This window comes from Carassius auratus, unplaced genomic scaffold (assembly GCF_003368295.1).
Source record: "Carassius auratus strain Wakin unplaced genomic scaffold, ASM336829v1 scaf_tig00023950, whole genome shotgun sequence".
NCBI lineage: Eukaryota > Metazoa > Chordata > Actinopteri > Cypriniformes > Cyprinidae > Carassius > Carassius auratus.
Window position 1 is genome coordinate 3,515 of NW_020525305.1, and position 20,616 is coordinate 24,130.

Consider the following 20,616-nt stretch of genomic DNA (forward strand, 5'->3'; position numbering starts at 1 on the left):
AGTCCCCGGCGCCTCCACAATGCCCACCATATACTCCTCTCCTTCGGGGTCTGGCGTGGGTTCCGGTGAGTCCCTCGGACCTTGAGCTTCCGGGAGTCGGGACAGGGCGTCAGCGTTGGTGTTCTCCCGTCCTGGCCGGTATCGGAGCTGGTAGTTGTAATTGGCCAACTGGGCCACCCAGCGCTGTTCCACTGCCCCCAACTTCGCCGTCTGTAGATGTACTAGGGGGTTGTTGTCAGTTACTACCGTCACCTGGGCACCCCACAAGTAATCTTTAAACTTTTCGCTGAGTGCCCATTTCAGCGCCAGCAGTTCCAACTTGAAGGAGCTGTAATTGGCGTCATTCCTCTCTGCTGGATGAAGGCTCCGGCTTGCGTAGGCTACGACCCGCTCTACACCGTTCTGTTGCTGGGCCAACACGGCCCCCAAACCCAGGTTGCTAGCGTCCGTGTATAGGACAAAGGGCTTGGAGAAGTCAGCATACGCCAGAATCGGCGCCTGCAGCAACTCGTCTTTCAGTCGCCGGAACGCAGCCTCACACTCGGGGCTCCACAGGATAGCCGGCGATCCGCGACCTCGGGGGCGTCCTGTCCCAGCCAGCAACTGATTTAGGGGCTTTGCGATCTTGGAGAAGTCCTTGATGAAGTGGCGGTAGTACCCCACGAAGCCCAGGAATGACCGGACCTGCTTCACCGTCTGCGGGGCAGCCCACTCTCGCACCGCCGACACCTTCTCCGGGTCGACCGAAACTCCCGCCGCGCCCACACAGTGTCCCAAGAATTTGACCTCCCGCCGTAACAGATGGCATTTGTCCAGCTGGAGCTTCAGCCCATATTTCTCCATGGCCCCGAAGACCTGCTCAAGGTGTTGTAAGTGGGAGTCGAAATCTGGGGAATAGACAATCACATCGTCCAGGTATACCAAGGCGGACTCCATGAACTGACCTCCCAGGCACCGCTGCATCAGCCTCTGGAAGGTGGCAGGAGCGTTGCAGAGGCCGAAGGGCATCCGGTCCCACTCAAAGAGACCGAACGGGGTGGTAAAGGCGGTCTTCTCCCGGTCGGCCTCGGCCACTTGTACCTGCCAGTAGCCACTTGCCAAGTCCAGCGTGGAGTACCATGCCGAGCATGTCAAGCCAGCCAGGGAGTCCTTGATCCGGGGTAGGGGGAACGCGTCCTTCCTAGTGACCAGGTTCAGCTTGCGGTAGTCGACGCAAAACCTCCATGCGCCAGTCTTCTTCTGTACCAACACGATGGGAGCTGCCCACGGGCTGCTGCTCTCTCTAACAACCCCTCGATTGAGCATACCCTGCAGCAGTGTACGGACCTCCGTGTACAGGGTAGGTGGGACGGGTCGGTACCTTTCTCTACTGGGCTCTGCATCTCCGGTGGGGATCCGATGTTGCACGACGTTGGTGCAGCCGTAGTCCTCTTCGTGTGCCGAGAAGACATGTTTGCCACTTGCTCAGCAGGTCTCGCAGCTTCCTTGCCTGTGTCGGTCCCAGCTCCTCCCCTTGCAGGGAACTTCCCTTCAAGTGGCCGGGCACCTCCTCCCCTAGACTCTGGGGCGACGAGCTCGCTTGGGTAAGGGCCACTTCCACCACCGCGGGGTGTACTTGGCGAAAGCTCACGTCCTGGTCCTCCCGCACCTGATGGGATTCTACCGGCGTTACCTTGACCAGCCGCTGATGTTTATGTAGGTGCACAACATGGGGCGTCCCGTTCCGAACTCTCACCGGGATCCGTCCTCTTCGTGCCACGGCCAAACCTCTGGCGACTTCTACCTGCTGGCCATCCCAGTGGGGCTCCACCAACACCCATTCCTCCGCTCCCACGTCCCGCTGGAGGACTCGCACCCATACTAGGGCCTCGCTGTTCGCTGGCACGGACAGGGCATAACGGCACGCTACCCGACCTGTCCCTTCGCGGCCTTGCCGGGCCCGGGACATCTGGATCCGTCGGCAATCAGCGGCGACACGTTCCCATTCCTGTTGTTCGGCCAGCGAGATCCCTCGAGCGGGCGTTGCCCGAAACAATTCTTCCCAACATGCAGATAATACATTCATACCTAGCAAGGCCCGGTGACTCCCCAGACAGTGGTCCTTTACGATGATCACTCCCTTCTGGGGCACGATCACTCCGTGGATCTCCAAGTCCGTCAGCCTGTAGCCAATGTAGGGGATGTCCAGACCATTTGCTCCTTTCAGGGAGAGCCAGGGAGCCTCCGTCCCATGCATCCTCTGATCTCCAAACAGCTCTTGCGACAGGCTCTCCGCGAATAGGGTCACCTGGGATCCGGTGTCGACGAGACAGGGCACCTTCACACCACACACCTGGACCTCCACCACTGGGCTATGCCCGACCAGCCTGTCCTTGGAGCCTGCTCCGATGGGTGGGTCATCTAAGGGGGTCCCGACCACACGACTCACTGTGGCCGGTCGACCTAAAAACCCCCCTCCGAACCTCTTCGAGGACCACACTGTCGGCTGTAATGGCCTGGTTGGCCACAGCGGTTGCAGATAAGTCGTCCTTGCTCGTCCCATTTAAACTGGGGCCGGTTGGGCCGGTTAGGTCGCCTCCCTGCGTCCCTGTTCCCGTCCGAGTACACCCGGTCCCGCGAGATGGGCCTCACCTCTGGCCTGGTAGCCCCAGAACGCAGCTCGTGCACGAGCGTCTTGGTTAGCTCCGCCATCTGCTCCCGGACATCCTTTAGGAGTTCGAGCTTCAGAGTCTGTTTCCACTCTGCCATGTCGGGGACAGCCACTGCGGAGCTACTTACGGCCGCACACGCGGAGCGACTTACGGCCGCACACACAGGGGGTTCTTTCACCTCAACCTGATCGTTCTCCAATGCCACCGCTTCCTTCTTTAGGTCTTCGAAGGTGAGTTCCGGCTCCCTTCTGAATTGGACTCTAAGTCCCTGGCGTACCGGGCCTTCCCTTAGCCCCAGCAGGAATTGGTCCCTCAACAGAGTCTCACTATCTCCGAGACCATGGTCTGGGCGTCCCTGCAGCCTGGTAACTCGCTCCCGTAGTTGGAGGGCGAAAGCTCTGACGGATTGGCGGGGGCCCTGCTTGCTGCTGAAGAACTGGGCCCGGAGAACCGCAGTTGGAGTGGCGTCACCATACCTTTCCGTCAGGAATCTGAACACAGACTGGGCGGTGGTTCGGACAGCTTCGGGGGCGGCTTGGACTTCCCGCCGTGCTTCCCTGTCAAGGGAGTTGAGGGCAAACTGTAGCTGTTGGGTCGCGCTCAGTCCCTGTAGCCCGGCCAGATATTCGATCTGAGCCCGCCATTCGGAGAGGCGCACCTCTGACTCATTTCCTCCATATTTCTGGACCCAGGGGTTTCCCATGAACACTGGCATGACTCGGGGTGGGGCCCCCAGTGCCTCGTCGTCGGCCATCTGAGAATCCCTGGTCGCTCAACCCGAGGTGAAACCCTGCCGACTACGCCAAATCTGTCACAGGTCGGGGGGGCCAAGCCGGACTGCACCCACCCCTGAAACCCAGGATCACCTCGGAGAGCGTACCAGAAGAACCAGACGGACGAAAGTAAAAAAAAATGAACAAGGTTTTATTTGGTTAAAAGCAATTTAAAAGTTCAGTGTTCCTTCCGTGTCTCCCGACCAGAACGGAGCCAGACCTCGGACGCCGGGAAGGCGTGGAGTCGTCGGCAGTTCGTGCCTGTACGGGGCCAGCAAGAGCCAGGATAGTCTGTCACCCGTCCCGGAGTGAGGGGGGGTATCCGGGTAAGTAGAGCTCGAGACCGGGAAAAGGAATAATTCTCGTGTCCACCTCCTTTTACAGGGACATCACATGCAGCGTTCGGCCCAGAGGATCCTGCAATCTCTTTTCATAGGGACATCACATGCAGCATTCGTCCCAGAGGATCCTACGATCTGCACAGCAGAGTAAGCAATCGACAGCAGGTATGTAGTCTTTAATGGGTGATGGGCTTACGGCTGGGAGATGCTTCGGTTAAGACCGGGAAAGGAATAATTCGTGTGTCCACTTCTTTCTACAGGGACATCACATGCAGCATTCGGCCCAGAGGATCCTGCGATCTGCACAGCAGAGTAAGTAATCAACAGTAAGTATGTGTTCTTGAATAAGTAATGGGGCTTACGGCTGGGAGATGCTTCGGTTGTGACCGGGAAAGGAATAATTCTTGTGTCCACCTCCTTTCATAGGGACATCACATGCGGCGTTCGGCCCAGAGGATCCTGCGATCTGCACAGCAGAGTAAGTAATCAACAGCATGTATGTGTTCTTGAATAAGAAATGGGGCTTACGGCTGGGGGATACTTCAGTTGAGTGCCTGGGTGTGGATTACGGTGACGGTGGTGGGCTCTCGGGGTGGTGAGGGTCCGGCATTAACTCTATATATCTTCCCCACACTCTGTAACTTCACTTCAAACGATTTATTGTGCAAACACACCACTTCAGACACGGCACACCCACTCTTAGTGCAAATAGAGCCAGCACTCACCCAACGATGGCTCCGTCCACTTCACAACGTTATCACTCCCAGTCCAGATGTATACAATTGATCGAAGTCCCAGATCAGGTCTCTTAACTTCCCTCCGATAGTGATGGCGCGGCCTGGTCTTCACTTGCTTTCCAGAACTCACACTCTTTCTGTCCTGAATATCTCCACTCGATCGCTGATATATCTGTTGCACAGCCAGATAGCCGAAACCCCACAATAGTCCTCAAATACCTCCACACGCCAGCCCAAACGTCCCAGGAATTCACCTCTCCTAGGGGAACACATCCGAAAAGAAGAACCACATACGGGGGAAAGACAACCAGGAAGAATAGCCGGGAGAACGAACGACCAATAAGAATCAACCCTCCCCATGGTCTCTGCACTTCTCTTTTTATGTGGTTACTCCGCCTCCATAATCCTCTCACAGATCGCCACATCAAACTCCCCACACCAGATGTCAAGCTGTCATTAGCGTTGTTATTGTGACATCGGGCGCAACCCGGAAGTGGACCCACCGTCCCGGGGGGAACACAATTCCGGCGGGACTTAGTTCCGCTTCTCTTTCGTCACCCCGTGACAGGTACACAGGTGATAATAATGCAATGATAAGGAGACTAATCAGGAGATATTGAGCAGAGGCGGATAAAGGGAAAAACAGTCCTAATACGCAGCAGAGAGGTATCTGAAACCAGGAGGAGGCGTTGTTGAGCGTTCCGTGACAGATTGGATACACAGGACAGAATGTCCTGCTCCAACATAGACATAAAGACGTGGCATTAAATGAGTAAAACATGAAAGACTGTTGATAATAAATAAAATATATTTTTTTAAATTTTTAAATAAAAATTTTAACAAAGACCAGCAATTTGACTTAAAGTTGAATATATTCATCAGAAAATAAATCAGTGTTTTATCAGACTGCACTCACACAGTTGGGTAAACTTGGGTACAGTCTGGTAAAGCAATCACAAGAATGTAAGAGGTTGTCCTATGCGGTCATTTTCTAGGTGTTCTTTAAGGAATGATCGTATCTTCTCACTGAACAGATTTGAATGGTAATCTCTGGAGTCTGCATCCGAAGTGAAGCTCCTTTTTTCCTTGCAGACATCCTTCACTCCCCAGCTTACAACACCAACCTATCAAAGATTTTACAGACATCAAAAACATTCATAGTTCTCAGCTTCTCTCAAATAAGTTTAATTTCACTCTGTAATATGTAACTCACTGTACATTAGATTTTACAGCCACATCATCAAAGCGGTTTTCAAAAGGAAACCAAATCTCACCTGAATCACTCGACCTTTTTTATTCACATAAGTGGCCCCACCAAAATCACCTGTTACAAAATAACACAATACAAGAAACTATATAAGAGTTGTATAAATCAATTTTAGATCTCTAATGATTAAAATTGTATCAATAGATACAGTATATTAGAGCCAAATACAAGCTGCCATCTTGACGGCAAAAATCAAACATACCTTTGCAGGCAACATCATCTGTTTTTGGTTCAATACCACCGCTGCACAGAAAATTGTCTGTAACTACTTCTCTGGCATTTTCCACATTGATTCCTTTTGCTTTTTTGCATCTTCAACACAAGCATCCCGCTAAAGAAAAAGTACACCAAGTGTTTTTAGCTTGTTGATGACTGAAATGTTTTTCTTTTTTTTAATCCATAAGAGATTCAAAGGTAAAGTTTTTTTTTAACTTTTAGATGATTTATATGTTAATGTAATTCTAAATGTTCAAGAACATTTCACTTTCTAACACTATAATGGAGGCCTGAAAAAGATAGACAGCCTCTGCATTAATAAATCAACCTAAATGAAGCTCTTCATACTACACAAATTGGAAAGATCAGAAATAAGAAAAATCATTACATATTTTCCACGCTTGATTGTGATGCTTTTTATGTTTTTTGGACTATTATCAGTATCCATATCAGACGTGAAAGCAGCTTCCACAAGCTCATTGTTCATTAGTATTTCCTCTGTAAGAAATGCAAGGAGAAAAAAAAGTTTGACATTTTATGTTTGGTAAGTTTCATTACATAAACTGACGCAAGTACATGTTTAAATTATGTTTCATATTTTTGATATGGTTCTTATATGTATACATCATGTCTGACAGGGACCTTACCATGTTTTCTGCAAGTCCCTTCACTTTCTGAAAGTTTCAGAGCTCCATTGGTTTCTCTTGTGCATGGGATGCAGATTGGTCTGAAGAGAAATACACATGATATTATTTAAATTGTTTAGCTTTTTTCTTTTTTTATTTATTATTAAAGTAACATCACATGTTGAAGGTGTAACGTGGGAGTGACAGAGATGCAGATCCAAATGCAAACTTTTATTCCATTTACACATGGTCTAAACAGGAGCAAACAGGTATGGTATGGGCAAGACACAAAAACAATCCAAGGGCAAGCAAGGGTTCTCTGATCAGCGAACAATATCCAGAGAGCTAAGCAAGGTGTAATCCAGAGCGAAGGGTCAAAACATGAGTAACAGTGCACAGCAAGAAGAAAACTAAACTATGAAATTGATAAACTGAAAACAGACTATGAAATCTAATGAAAACTAGACACAGAAACAAGACTATGAAAACAAGGAATTTAAACAAGATTACGAAAATAAACACAGAATGGCAGCTATGACCTGCAGAAAGATAAGTGCTGAACAACACTCGGCAGTTTGAAAGTGATCTAAGTGAGTGTTATATAGTGAATGTGTGATGGGTTACAGCTGTGTGCAATCAGTGCATGCAGCTGTGTGTGTGCGTGTAATCAGTGTGTTCAGCTGTAGTGTGTAATTAGTGCAATGGATGATGGGAACTGTAGTCTGGGGTGACGTGCAGCAGTTAGTGTGGTGCAAGAGTCTATGTGGTGAGTGGGGGACCTCTGGTGGTGAGTGAATGGAAGTTCATAGACCAGATCATGACAGAAGGTCTTTGCTCCTCACCGTAGATTAAAATTCATCTCAACAGCTTTTTCCAGCTGTATAAGAGCTACATCAAATTCATAATATTCATGTATTCCCTTATGCTGTTTTGCTGTTGGTTTAAAATCAGGATGAATTGTGTAATTTGTCACTTTTACTACTGCAAAAGGAAATTTAAAATCAGTTTAACTGTTATCCTATCAGGTGTGTCTCCCTCTTTGAAGCAGTGAGCCCCTGTCAACATGTAACTTGAGGAAATTAATGAACCCATGCAATTGGAACCTTTAGATGTAGAAGGATGCTGCATGAAGAGCAGAGAAGTCTGATGTTCATAAGGTTGGCATGCTTCAACTCTTTAGCTATAACGTACATGTTTCTTCTCCTTGAGGGAGAAAATGTTTCCTTTAACTTTATTGAGTTCTATAATAAAGTGATAAAAATGTTATGCTCACTACAATATTAATCTGTGCCAACCAGGGGAATGCACGGCGTTTATTTTCCAAGCCTTCCCACACAATCCCACACAATCCTACACTGGTGCTCTCGTCTGTGTAAGGAAACAGGTATAAAGGGTTAATAATAATAACAGCAATTAACACTGAGTAAATTATAAAGAATTATTACAAGAGGTCAGGAACTGTGAAACTGATTCTGTAACACTTTCTATGAAGCCTGTCTTTATAATACATTACAAGGGAATTCTTAAGACATAATGAAAGCATAATGTACTGTATTATATTAAAAAAAATGTTGATGAAAATATAAATGATGATAAAAATATAATGTTGTATCATCTCATGAATATTCATAAGAATAGTTTTAATATATTATAATATTTCCTTATTTGTGGTTATAACTTTTAAGAGTATAATTATTTATAACACAATGAACACGTTGCATCCACTTTTACAATGGATTATACTTCACATAGTTATAATGTATTAGTTATAATGTATTACAAGTCTCATATCTCCCCTTTTTTCTGATGCTACTTTATTTAAGCGGTAAAATACCATTTATAAATAGTAATAATAATAATAATAATAATAATAATAATAATAAATTCTCTCAAACAGCCATAAGATCAGATATCAGATCAGATGAATGTGTAATATTACACATTTGCTGTGAACTATTTTTATGGTAATATCAGTTTAATTATTTTGATGGTACCCTTTAGATAGCTGTTGATAGGTAACTCTGCAACTACTTGTCGACTAGTGGTCATTAGAGTATGACTGCTACTGTAAATATATGCTAACACTTTATTTGGTAACACTTTATAATAACGGCACACTATTAATTATTAATTAAGCATTATTAAACAAATAATTCATAATTTATAAAGCATTAATAGACAGTAATAATCAGTTTATAAATACAAATATAAATGCTTTATTCTTGATTTAAAAGCATATCTATAATGTGTAATTTCATACTTTATTCATGATCAATTTATCATTTCTCAATGAAGTATTGCATTATTTACAAACCAGTTATTTAGGAGTTGCCAGTGATTCATAAGATCACAAGCAATGTAGTAAATTCAGGTAGTTATAAAGCATTTAGTAGTGGTCAGTTAACTATTTATGTGAGCTCATCTAAAGTGAGGACTAGTTATGCCTTGTAAAGCATTTATAAAGGATATTTAAAGGCTCAGTTATCTTCTAAACAAAAAACAGAAACAAATACAACACAGTGATACAGAACATAGAAATATTAACAGCCTTTAAATCTCATTTGTAAAAGCTTTACAAGGCATAAATAGTCCTCACTTTAGATGAGCTCACAAAAATAGTTAACTAACAACTACATATGTTTTATAACTACCTGAATTAACCCTGAATTACAGTAGAAATACATGTTAATAAACCATTTATTAACACTATAAGTAACTATTACTATATGTCTGAATAAAAAGATGTATGAATGCACATTTAAATAGTTTATTAATCATTTACTTACAATTTCTAAGTGATCTTATGAACCACTGACAACTCCTTAATAACTGGTGTGTAAATAATGCTATACTTAATTTAGAAATGATAAATTGATCATTAATAAAATATGAAAAAACAATTATTAAATACATTATAGATATGCTTTTAAATCAGGTATAAATCAGGTATAAATCTGTATTTATAAACTGCTTATAAATGTCTATTAATGCTTTATAAATGATGAATTAACTGTTTCCTAATGCTTAACTAATGATTAATAGCATGCAGTTATTATAAAGTGTTACCAAACACTGCTCTGTGTGTTACATTAGCCAGTAACATTACAGAATACAGTGTATTTATAATTTTTTTTCTGTAAAAACACATTTTATTATGTATAGCAAACAGCGGAGCTCCAGTATGCACATGTAAATCTAACATGAACAGGCATCTGAGTGAGTGATGTATTTGTGTTATGTAGAATTCACTGTCAACACTGCTTTAGATGAATGTAAGTAATGTAAATAAACAAATATACATAGAGTAACTATTTTATTTGACCATTAGTATTGTTGATAAATCAAGGTACATATGTTTAAGGTAAAAAGTGAGTTAACACAACATGTAAATGCAGTATCTGCACTGGGCAGATAAATCGCAGAAGTGACTGACTCTTGTCTTGCTCTTACAGGGACAAATGAGACACACGTGTGTTTATCTGCTGCAGAGTGACTGATTAAGGAATGTTGCCATTGAAAGCTCTCAGTGAATATACAACAGAAATAAAATAAAAAACATGTTTTAAATCTTAAGTTGAAGCTTATTTTAATAATTGTAATTTCAAACAGCATTAGTACAGCAATTTTTTGTTTCTTGATGGCTATTTTTTGATGCAGAGCTTTTGTGGTGGAGCAGGACTTGCGAGGGAAGGTGACAGCGGTATTTATAAAAAAAAAAAAAAGAAAGGAAAACCTGAAGTCAAAATATAAAGTAAGATCATTTTGTAACTTCTAATACAGAAATCAAACAACATTGTTTTTTTAAAATTACTGCTTTTGCATTGTGCTTGTGCATCTTTGCAGAATCTGAAATGTCTGCAGACTGCTGTGTACACTGAGGATGGAGAAGTCCACAGCAGCATCCTGGAAATGGTTGAGTGCCATGATTCAAACGCTCCATCGCTCCACATCTTACTGCATCATCTGAGCCAGATGCTGCTGTGGTCTCTTCATCCTCAGTGAGCCCATAGCCAGCGAGAGCATCTATAGAAAGACCAAAAGACATTGAGGATGTGGGTTTGGTTTGGTCATCGAATGATATTGTATAAACACAAACCAGCACCCAGCAGGAAAAACTTGACTAAAATCACCTTTAGTGTTCAGAAAACAAACACACACACACAAGGATTGAACAGTATGGAGGCGAGTAAATAATGGCTGAATTTATATGTTTAGATGAACTAACCCTTTAAAGCCCCAAATAGAACTGTATGAAATGTATGCATGCATTAATATTATAGAAGTACCTTGAAGAAATAAACATTAAGAAATAAGCAACTTTATTGAGCGTCTGTGCCTAAGATACAAAAACGCATTTAGAAAAATAGCAATTACATTTATTCATTTGGCAGACATTTTTATCTGAAATTTCTTAATTACAGGGACCCCCAATCCCTCTGGGTCTGCAGCCACATGGAGTGAAGACTGCAGTTATGACAGCTGTGGAGATTGATCCAGCAACCTTCTGCTGACCAGTCCAGTTCTCTACACCACAAAAGTAATGAAGCTATATCAAAAATTTGCATGCAATTGTAAAAATATGAAATATATTAAATTTAGCAATAAATAGTATCCTGACAACATGAGATATAAAGAGTTTTATTCTGTTTAAATGTTTTACAGGTAGTTGTGTTCATGATGTTTGGAGCAGACACAGCAGCAGTCAGATTGTCCCGCACATGTTCTCCTGCTCTTTTTCAAGGTTGTGTGGCTTAGGGTTATCATCATGATCTTCCTCATCTTCTTTGTGCACTCAGACAAGGACAGCTTCAATGTCCTTTTCCCATCCATGATCAGATCCTTTCTGACTGCAGCAATGAGGTTATGTGATGGATGGATGTGGGTTCACCGCCTGTAAATTTTCGCAACACTCATAACACACACGCATAAAGACATTTTCTTTATTTAGACTATTATTAGTATGTTACAATTATATCTGGTTGTGACGAGTGGGGCGGGGCCGAGGGATGTGGGAACACGAGCGAGGGCCGGTGGAGTGATTGGGAAATCAGAGACACTTGCGACCCACCACCGGTCTCGAGTCCCACAGAGGAGATGGAAGGATATAAAACTGGAGCGACAACAGTGAAGGACTAGAGAGGACCAGGCCTGGGTTTTATTTTATGTTTGCTGTTTATTTTGAATTATTAAAATGTCTTTTGATTGTCCGCCGGTTACCGCCTCCTTCTTCCAGATGAATACGAAGGTTTTATTATTATAGTGATGCCGAAACCCGGGAGAAGGAGGGACGCGCTGCTGAAGATCGCTCGCCGCTGTGATGAATCCACGGTGCCATCGAGCAGGCGAGGAGTGTGCCGCCATGGACGCTCGCCAGCCGCCCGCGATGTGGATGGACTTCTGCCATCCGTGAGGGAGCGGTGGAGTCGGCGCCATTCGCAAGGGGGCCGTAGCCTGCTGCCAACCTGGAATGGGGAGCGGAAGAAGCAGTGAAGCGGCGGAGCTCTAGCCGCAGAAGGAGTGCTCAGAGTCGTCCACACCGGCTGACATGCCGCGGGGATGATGGCTGCCTTCTGAGCTACGAACACAGGCCTCTCAAATGGCCCAGACTCGGTCCTCCGGATGTTTATCCACAGGACCCGAAGCAAAAAGAGGATGAGTTGACAGCATTGAATGTTACTGTAAGCATTAGTCTTGAGTATTATGTTGTTGTGATTTTCTAGAATTGAAAATATGATGTCATATTTTGGGGCGGCTTTGTTGAAAAACCCATGACGTAGTAATTGTAGCTCCACCCACTGTTGACAGCTGCACCCTATTCTGACTCCAATTAAGGGTCTTTAAAAGGGTTGCTTTAGAGCAGCAATCAGTTCACTCCTTGTTTACTGCTCTGGATTCTTTCATATGGTGTTGTGGCTGTGTACAGATGTAAGTTTATTGTTTGTTTTGTATGGTTTGGATTTTTGTTTTTAATTCCTTTGTTTAACTTTATTTGTTTATCTTGTTTAAGTTCAGAAACCAGTCTGATACACCTGTGGAAAGAATGATGTACTGGCATTGGTGAAATAAACGTGCAAATGGATGTTGTCTCAAGGTGTTTTAACTGACATCCCATTGTGATGCTCCCCCTACGAATAAGCAGTATCCTAAAAGTCTTTTACATATTTGCAGCTTTCCTTACTTTCCATTTATTCTGTATATATAATACAGTACAGAGCAAAAGTTTGGACACACCTTCTCATTCAAAGAGTCTTCTTTATTTTCATAATTATGAAAACTTCATGAGTATAAATCCTAAAAAAGCCTATCAACACTTGCGAGACGGTTGAAGCCGGTCAGCTGGGCAGTGGAGTTGCTAACTTGGCGACTTGTCGCTAGATTTAGCGCCTTTCTTTTTTCCAAAAAAGCAACTAGCGACAAATCTAACGTCTTTTTGGATGATCATTATTGAGACTCTCTGGTGCGAGGTCTCTCTTTCCCATCGCGAGCCTTTCTATGGGGTGTTGTGAAGAGGAAGATGCGATATGTCAGACCCAACAATGCTGAAGGCCACTATCAGAGCAACCTGGACTCTCATAACACCTGAACAGTGCCACAGACTGATCGACTCCATGCCACGCCGCATTGCTGCAGTAATTCGGGCAAAAGGAGCCCCAACTAAGTATTGAGTGGTGTACATGTTTATACTTTTCATGTTCATACTTTTCAGTTGGCCAAGATTTCTAAAAATCCTTTTTTTTTGTATTGTATTTTTTGTCTTAAGTAATATTCTAATTTTAGAGATACTGACTTTGGGATTTTATAATCATCAAAATTAAAAGAAATAAACATTAGAAATATATCAGTCTGTGTGTAATGAATGAATATAATATAATAGTTGCACTTTTTGAATGGAATTAAGGAAATAAACTTTTTGATGGTATTCTAATTATATGACCAGCACCTGTAAATCTCATCAGTGGTGTTTCTTTTTCTCTACTTATGAATAATAATAAAAAAAAAACAAATTACATACCTCATCCTCGCTATGATGTTGCAGTAAAAAAGAAATTGGAAATACATGAATATTGTAAATTTGACGTGGCTCTTATTCATGTGGAGGAACCTGTAATGGTGAGAAACACTGCTCCTCAATGTGACATGCATCATTTTATACTACTAAAAAGTGTTAAAATAGTTTATTGAATTAAGGCATAGTGTGTATGTCTCAACAGGCCAATCTGCATCCTCTGCACCAAGAAAACAAGTGGAGCTCTGAGACTTCCAGATAAAGAAGGAACATGCAGAAAACATGAGTTATGAACCGATACAGGTGTATCTTAATAAACTATAATGTCATGGAAAAGTTCATTTATTTCAGTAATTCAACTCAAATTGTGAAACTTTTGTATAAAATAAATTCAATGCACAGTAACTGAAGTTACATTTAACAAAAATCCACCAATTCACTATCTCAACAAATTAGAATATGGTGACTCAACTCAAAACACCTGCAAAAGTTTCCTGAGTCTTTAAAATGGTCTCTCAGTTTGGTTCACTAGGCTACACGATCATGGGAAAGACTGCTGATCTGACAGTTGTCCAGTCAACAATCATTGACACCCTTCACAAGGAGCGTAAGCCACAAACATTCATTGCCAAAGAAGCTGGCTGTTCACAGAGTTCTGTATCAAAGCATGTTAATAGAAAGTTGACTGGAAGGAAAAAGTGTGGAAGAAAAAGATGCACAACCAACCAAGATAACTGGAGTCTTATGAGGATTGTCAAGCAAGATTGATTCAAGAATTTGAGTGAACTTCACAAGAAATGGACTGAGGCTGGGGACAAGGCATCAAGAGCCACCACACATATTTGTGTCAATTTGTTGAACTACAGACAACGTCAGAGGTGTCTTAACTGGGCTAAGGAGAAGAATTAGACTGTTGCCCAGTGTTCCAAAGTCATCTTTTCAGATGAAAGCAAGTTTTGTATTCCATTTGGGAACCAAAGTCCTAGAGTCTGCAGGAAGGGTGGAGAAGCTCATAGCCCAAGTTGCTTTAAGTCCAGTGTTAAGTTTCCACAGTCTGTGATCAATTGAGGTGCAATGTCATCTGCTGGTGTTGGTCCATTGTGTTTTTTGAAAAACAAAGTAACTGCACCTGTTTACCAAGAAATTTTGGAGCATTTCATGCTTCCTTCCACTGACCAGTGGAATTTTTGTTAAATGTGAGCCAAAATCATCACAATTAAAAAGAACAAAGACTTAACCACATAAGCACAGGTGCGTTTTTTTTTTTCACCTAAATTTGACATACTCAAATTCAAATGTTTACCCTACACACATATAATGGAGGAAATGGAAAAAAAAATTTTTGATGACGAATATCCAATTCCCGCAGCATTCAGCAAGCCAGAGCTAGGCCAAGTGACTGGTGCCCCAAGTGAATTGGAGCCTGACAGTGTGTGCGCCATTGTTCCCCTCCCTCCGCATAGCCTACACGATGGGTCCTCCCTCATACCCCATCTGTGGAGGTTTGTTGGTGATGGAAGGGTGTCGTACACTGAACGGAGCAGGAAGGAGATACAAAAGGGCTCCAGTCTCCAGTCTCCAGAGCCATGTGATCCATCTCTGGCCATGTGATCTTCCACTTCGACAGGTCCCACCTCGTCAAGGCACCTTGTACTCCAAGTTCGACGGCCCTAGACCTGCGCCTTTCTTCCTCCAGGTGTCGGACCTCGACTTGAATCATGTCCCTCCTCTGCCTTGGGTCTGCTTTTCCCCACTGCTGGAAGTGGGTGGATGTGTATCCTTGCCTCCCTACACATGGGTTCCTGATGATGTCCTTCAGCTTCAATGTACTTTCGGCTTGTGCCACTGATGTGTCAGCCACCCACTTGCATCCTGATCTCGTAGTGACACCTGCTCTTCTGATTGTTTCATCAGTGGAGTCTTGGTACATCATCACAAGCCGGCACTTTGCCACCTAGAACTCCTCCACCACTGATGATAGGGGCAGCTGTACCTGACCAGACCTGGTGTATAGCCCTACTGACATGAATCTTGGTGGGATTCCGAGCCACTTGCGAAGGTATTTATTCACTCGCCTCTCGACTCCTTCCACTGCTGTCATAGGTACTTCGTAGATTGTCAGTAGCCACATAAGCCGTGGTCAATTATTCTCTTTAGTTGTAATTCATAGGTGGTAATCATGGTAATTATGAATATGCATGCAAGTGTGGCCCTATTTATTTTGGAATTAATTAACATGAACACCTTTAAATAACAAATCTGAGGCTTATGGATAATTTGTGAATCCAAGGAATGAGGTCAATTAAATTCAATGGTAAGTTCAAGAGTTCAACATCATTTTTGTGTAGTCATTGAAAATTGCCTACTGACCTATTTCTCACAGAGATCTCCGCTAAGGAGGGCTGTTGTTATTGCCACCCCAGTAGCAAAAAAGCCAGTACTACATAATTTATTGGTTATGGTACTATGGTAATACCATGTTTTTTTTTTAACATTTATTATGGCAATTCCATGGTTTTTAATATAATATAAAAGTATTGATTGAAGTTGAGAAGAATGGAAATACTATGATATATGAAAATTATGATGGTAAATATATAAGCAGGGTGTGATTTGTGAAAAAAACAGAGGGGGGGATGTTTTGAAACATTTTAATTTATAAAAATTAATCATGAGAACATGAACTATATGACGTCATGCGATAATTAGCATATTTATGACGCAAGTGCGTCGTATTGAATTGCCTCGCTATGCTCACATACTGCAATTTAATTTAGCCATTTAATTTAAAGGCCTTTGCAGGTCTTTTGAGTTAATTAGCTGATTAGAGTGTGGCAGTGGCACCAAGTGTCTTCAATATTGAACCTTTTCACAATATTCACATTTTCTGAGATACTGAATTTGGGATTTTCCTTAGTTGTCAGTTATAATCATCAAATAAATAAAATAAATAAACATTTGAAATATATCAGTCTATGTGTAATGAATGAATACAATATCCAAGTTTCACTTTTTGAATGGAATTAGTGAAATAAATCAACTTTTTGATGAAATTCTAATTATATGACCAGCACCTGTATACCATTACATGTATAAAAAAAATAACAAGGCTGTATTCAAAATCTCGTAATATTACCTTTAATATCTGACCCTAAATCACCAGTTATTCTATTAGGTGTGTTCTCAAACCTGAAGCAGTGAGCCGCTGTCAGGATAAAGCTTGAGGTGACTACTGACAATTGAAAACTTTCAATTGTTGAGCTGCAAAAACATCAGAGAAAAGACTACTTCAATTTATAAGATAAAATGTTCAAAGAACTAGCATGGCGATGCTAAACCATTAATTTGTCCAATTTTTTAACGAAAAATAAGACTAAGATATAGAGATACCCACAGTCACACTGATTTTTGGCGACCAGCAGTATTGATGACATCTGTGTGATTCAATGCCATTGTCATATTGTCATAATCTCTGCAAGTGTAAACTCCACATAATGCTACACTTGTGCCCTCATCTGTTCAGGGAAAGAGAACAGGAGAACTTCTTATTTCTTCTGTCATTCCTCAAATCATTTATGTCCTCAGGATTCATATCAGCTCCCATCACAAACACATACAGTTCTGTATAAAATAAATAAATAAATAAATGTAAGTGAGCTGTATTTGAATATTTGCTTAGTCTTGAAGATCATGATTCTTCCTCACCAAGTTTTCCTTTATCTTATTCTCCATCTGGTCTATTTTCATGCTCTCTAAAATCCTCTCATGTGTCTGGAAGATATTAGTTCCTGATCGATCACCTTTACCTGTTTGTCACAAAAATATGACATTATTTATATGTATTTCAAGACCATATCCATGCTTTTATATTATTATTTTACTCAAAGGCTTACCAAGACCAAACAAATGCATGTCCATTTTTGCTGTAAGAATTACCCTTTAATCTGATTTAAATATGATCTAAACAATACTTACTGCCATATTCATAATCCTCTAGTGTTTCTAAGAATTTTTAACAGATATTTATTTATTGCATTTTGAAGTCTCTCATGGAGACTGTGTAATGTCTGTGGCAAAATTTTAGGATCTCATAGTTTGGGGAGCCCTTGTAATAACTGATATGTCGGTAATGAACATAGGTCAAATTAATATTAGGAATATGACACATTACATTAAGAGAAATATAGCAACTTTGTGTGTGTGTGTCAGGTATTCTAATTGGACACATAATAAGTGTATTATTGGTGGGACATAATTAGGCAGCAATATCAAAGAATAGCTACCTAAGGAATAGATCAAAGGGATCAGTCAGTTGTAAGAGTGTGACAGCATTATTATATTACAAATAACAAGTATTATTTATACAATATATCAAAGTACAAACCTGTTTACTAAACTTTACAGGGAAAAACCGTAACCTTACTTTCCCAGATTTCTCTGCGTTGCATTTCAAATTTTGTTTGAATTTGATGTTTTTTCTTTGACATAACTATGTTTCTTCTTAATTTTTTCTCATCTTTTATGTTTATTAGGTTTGTATGTTACATAAAATGTTGTTAAATTAATGTTTATTGCATATTTCAGTTTAATGAGTCTCACCATGATGGTGTTTAGTGCTTGTGTGAATGACAACGTGCACCTTCTATGTATCTTATTGTTTATTAGCTGCTTGAGATGGGCTTTGTTTCACCACGTGACTCTCTCATCACAATCTGCTTTTGGTGGTTACTAGTGTAATACAAAGGTACAAAACAGATTTCAGTGCTTCAATAAGTTAGTATATTAATATTATATCAGTTAAATTATGGTATTAAACTGTAAATATAAAGTAAAACCGTTAAACCTACAACAGTGTAACTGTATTTTTTACGGTATAAAACTGTTAAACCAAAAACGGTTTTACCATATTTTTTAAGGTATAATTCTGGCAACCACAGCTGCCGTTTTTTTACTGTATATTTTACGGAATATTTTTAACAGTTTGTACGTGTTTATTTTACCTTTTCAAGGTCCTTCTTCAATGCTGTCAGATGTGAAAAAAGTAAGGTTTCAGCACCTTCTGAAGGTTCTCAACTCAGTCGTGTTATTGAAGGTGGAAGAAAGCATTGGTCATTCACTCCTCCCACCTACAATCCCTGCCGGTACCAAGACTCAAACCCCTCGGCTCTCTAACAATTAGGCCACGACTGCCCCACTTCCCACTCACAGTTTCTGTTGTGCCTCCACTCCATTTCATATTCACCTGGGAAACATGAAGTTCGGAGCCTCGGAAGTCCACAAGACATGAGTAGTGAGTTGTGTCGTTCACAAAATGCCACCTCTGATTTGGATACATCTCTCCATTTTCAAAACCAAGAGGATCAGTGTTCTGTAAAGAGAATGATTGTTTAAGGCTGGGGGGAAATGCCTGTGTCCCGTCTCGTGCTTCTAGTTAACGTAACATGGTGTCAGAAGTTTAAGAACAACCTGTTAGTCACGATATCTCTATAAATACTCGGAAGAGAGTGTGAGCACTTCTCTTAAGTTGCCTGATATGAAGATTAAAGTGATCGGAGCAGACGCGAGAAAAAGAGAGCAGTTGAGTTGGTGAGAAACAACAAGAAAAGAAAAAAAGAAAATAAAAGGATGTGACAATGGATGATGATGCAGCAAGTGTGCCACTTCTGATGCCGTCACTGATCCATCCAGGCAAGTTTGATTTCAGCGATATGAGTGAATTGGCCAAAGGGATGAGACACTTTGAGCATTATAGAATTGCGTCAGGACTAGACAAGGCATTGTGTAAGCAAACGTAATGTGATTTTTGAATGTGCACAATTTAACAGATGTAATCAAGATGCAGAAGAGAGTATAGAAGCTTTCATCCCTGCTGTGCACGCACTGGCAAGAACATTGTGAGTTTTGAGCCTTAAGAGATGAACTGATAAGAGAGACATAATTGTTGCTGGAATACAAGATGCAAGACTGCCTGAAAGTTTGCAACTCGATCCAGAGCTCACACTGGAAAAAGCCATGACTAAAGTGAGGGAAAGTTAAGCTGTGAAGAGACAGCAGCCCATCCTGCGTAGAAGTTCATGTGAAGTGCAAATGGCAGGGGATGTTCATGCTTTAAATTCAAGTCACAAAAGAAAGTGAAATGGCCAAAACAAAGGGGGCGTTAATACAGGCGTTAATCTCTCAAATACTTTGTCAAGGTAATCTTGATTTTATTAATGCATGGATTCTTAAAATTAGTGATTTTAAAATGATCTGATTCTGAGAAATTATTTATTTTTCCTTAAACTACAAAAGCAGGGTGGCCTAATGGGTGTTGGCTGAGATTTAGTAGCGTTCTGAAGGGAAATTGCAATCATAGGCCAATAGGTCAACTTAAGTGTTGCTAATCATGGATTAATGCACAGTCTTGCCTAGGCTGCAGCCTAGAGGCCCCACATGTGCAGGGATCTCAGACTGGCAGGACTTTTTTTTTCTTTTTTTTTCTTAATCAGCTGCGGCATAGTGTGCGGCAACCAGGCAGATGGAAGGAGGATCAGCTTTACTACGTCAATCTTCTGTAGCGCTGGGTCAGGACCGTGCCCCAGCTGTCGGCCTACACAAGCTTGACTCCCGTGGTTGTTGATGTGGATCCCCAACTCTCCGCCGCCCAGAAGTCGGAGCTGTAACACCTGGTCAGTCAGTTTCCGGATGTGTTCTCCCCCCAGCCTGGGCAGACCCACATCTGGCAGCGCCCCTACCATGTCCCGGAGGCTCGGCGACACGCCATCGAGGAAGAGGTACAGGAGATGCTGAGGTTAGGGGTAATTGAACCATCATGCACCCCATGTGGCTACTGGCAGTACAGGGTCCTTCCCTTCGGTCTACACGGGGCCCCGGCCATGTTCTAATGATTGATGGACGTCCTCCTCTGGCCGCATCAAGCGTATGCGGCGGCCTACCTCGACAACAACGTCATTCATTCTGAGACTTGGGAGGACCATCTGGAGTGGCTGCGGAGGGTGC

General features: G+C 42.2%; 1 pseudogene; it reads right to left on the reverse strand.

Annotated features, from left to right (window-relative positions):
* Window positions 1-5,423: 5,423 nt before the first annotated feature.
* Window positions 5,424-20,354, reverse strand: LOC113078028 (complement factor B-like; annotated as a pseudogene).
* Window positions 20,355-20,616: the final 262 nt, after the last annotated feature.